Source organism: Pelophylax lessonae (genome assembly GCF_965119305.1).
Source record: "Pelophylax lessonae genome assembly, contig: HAP1_SCAFFOLD_332, whole genome shotgun sequence".
In the NCBI taxonomy this organism is placed as follows: Eukaryota; Metazoa; Chordata; class Amphibia; order Anura; family Ranidae; genus Pelophylax; species Pelophylax lessonae.
The window spans coordinates 78,233-81,026 of record NW_028120012.1 but is presented as its reverse complement, the minus strand read 5'-3'; positions in this window follow the sequence as shown (position 1 = coordinate 81,026).

Genomic DNA, 2,794 nt, shown 5'->3' with positions numbered 1-2,794 from the left:
TGTATAAAGTCTACTGCCGTAAAACTGACAACAAAGAAAAAGGTGACAAAATGAAATCTCCCTACCGATTTGTTCTGATTGTATGCAAAGCAGCCAGGAATTCCCTCATTTATACAAGATGTTTATTCAAAATGAGGATCTGATATAGATAATAAAGGGGGACCACCACTCAAAAAGTGTGGAGGTTCCACCATAATTCATACCAGGCCCTTCAAGTCTGGTATAAATGAAAAAGGAGAAATAAATGGATTGAGGCCTCTAAAGAAAAATGTGTATTTAAATTGCTGGCAAAATGACAGCTCCCAGCTGCTTCATTCTGTTTGCAAAAAAAACAGACATTTATCTGTATCAGACCCTTATCCTAGGTAAGGGTCTTATATGGGGTCTTATATATACCCCCAAAAAAACAGCATGAGGCCTCCTCCAAATTCTTCTCCAGACCCTTCTGGTCTGGTATGGATTTTATGAGGGAAACCCAAACAAAAATCAAGAAACAAGTAAGGTCCTGTGACAGGAGTCACTTTGGGGGGGGGGGGGGGGCTTGTGGATCCCAGATTACTTTAGAGAGGTCAAGAAACTCCTTTTCCAGCTTCCCCGGCCTCTCAAATGTGTAAGTCATCCTGTGTCTATTAGGGGCACAGGGTGACCAAGAACTCCAGTCGAGTGTGCACTAATCAGACTCGCTGTACAACAACACCGCATTTTGCGTTACCCCAGTTATCCTGGGTTCTATATGTGTGGTTTGTGTTGAAAGAATGAAGGGCCTCTTTCACTTGAGACAATAATATTTCTGAACAATATCCCTCAAGAAATATATAAAGATAAACAATTTGACTTTTCAGATTGCTTGAAGATTGTTGGAGTCTCTCATAGAACCTTGCTAGATTGTGAGGTGGGGTGGGGTGGGGTTTGTTATTGGTAAGTGCCTGTATCCCATTTTTCTATTGTTTCTGTCTGCCTTAAGATCAACCTATTATGGGATGTATATGTGTATGTGGATTGGCTGCTAAGGGGGAGGGGGGATTGTCCCACAGTGTATATCTCTTTGTGCCTGTGTTTGAATAAACAGTTCATATCCTGGAAGGTTTCAAAACGAATACAAGCTAAGTTGTCGGCTACCTTTGTATGTGGGTGGCTGGGAAAATCTGATCTCTATTAGGGATGATCGAACGGTTCGGGTCAACCATCGGTTCACCCCGAACATTGACTGTTCGAAATTCAGCCGAATTCCAAACTTTTTGCTAAAAAAGTTCGGAATTCGGCAATCAGAACCGACCAAAATGCAATGGGACAGGAACTGGGCTTTAAAAGCCAGTGATTGGACCAGAACCATCAGTAAAAGCCAATTGAGGGGGCAGGAGGATGCTAGGAATGTGATTGGAGTGACTAGGGGGTCCAGAGGCCAATCAGTAGTGAATACGCCCCCCAGTATATAAGATAGCCCCGCCAAATCTCTAGCATTGTAATACAGGGGCTGTGGAAGAGAGTGGAAGCAGCTCTGTTACTCCTGCTTCAAAAGTGTCATTTAGCAATTATTAGTGTGAGGAAAGGGATATCTAGTGTAGTTAGTGTACTATTTTCCACTATAGTTAGATTCAATAATCTAGTTTCTGTAGGGAAAGTGTTAAGTGTCAGGGTGACTGTAGTGTAGTGCAGGGTTAACTGACTCTGACTGCTATGGCAGGGTGACCAAACTCTTCAATGTCAGGGTGACCGCCATAGAAAAAAGATTGTTTGTCTCAGAATTGCAGTAGAGCAGGGTAGTGGCTCCACTACTTTCACACCCGGCCGTTTTTGTTGCAGGCGTTTATTGGGCTTTTTTGTGGACGTCTTTGGAGGCAGGCATGACATCTGAACTTCTGTGTAGGGGTATATAAACACAGACACATATATGTATATATACACATACACACATATAGGTGTGAGAGTAGCAGAACCCTATGCCTGCGCTAATGAAATTATTTTCAGGCATAGGGCTACGCTCCTATCACACCTATATGTGTGTATGTGTATATATACATATAAGTGTGTGTGTATTGTGAGGGATTAGCTCGGTGGCGGGTGTGGATGACCCCTTTAGGGGGTTTGTTACACAGGGAGATAGCCGAGAAGTGGTTGCAAACAACAGTTTGGTTTATTCATGCAATTTCCTTCACCAGACTGCAAGCCTCAAAAACATCAAAATAAAAATAAAACACAAAATAAATCCTTGCCACTGTGGGCGGCTACCTTCTCACATACAGGAACCTACCTACGGAGTCTGTCTCCAACCTACTGTTGGGCAAACTTTGCTGATCCTACAGCAGACACTCAATAGTCCATGTTTTTTCTTCACACAACAAATGTCCATTGAACATGTCCCTTTTCCTCTTCACATTGAACATGTCCCTTTGCGTGTCTCTTCACATAGCAAACAGTTCATTTATTTCTTCCACATAGAAATAGTTCATTTTCTCACCTGGAGAAGTTTTCACACTTTTTACCCTCCTTAGCGCACATCGCTCCAGGAGGTTTTCTCCCATGCTCACACAGCGTCGGGAGGCACACATCTGACTGTCCTCCTCTCCCCAGCTTCACACAGCGTCAGGAGGCAGCAATCCTTCTCCCAGGCTTCACACAGCGTTGGTAGGCACACATCTGACTGTCCTCCTCTCCCCAGCTCACACAGCGTTAGGAGGCAGCAATCAATAGACTTACTTTGGACAAATTATAGAGGCCTTAACTTCCTCATTCCAAACAGCTGAAGGCCTTTCAACTTCCTTAAGCCGTCCTGGCTACCTTTTCAACCGACACC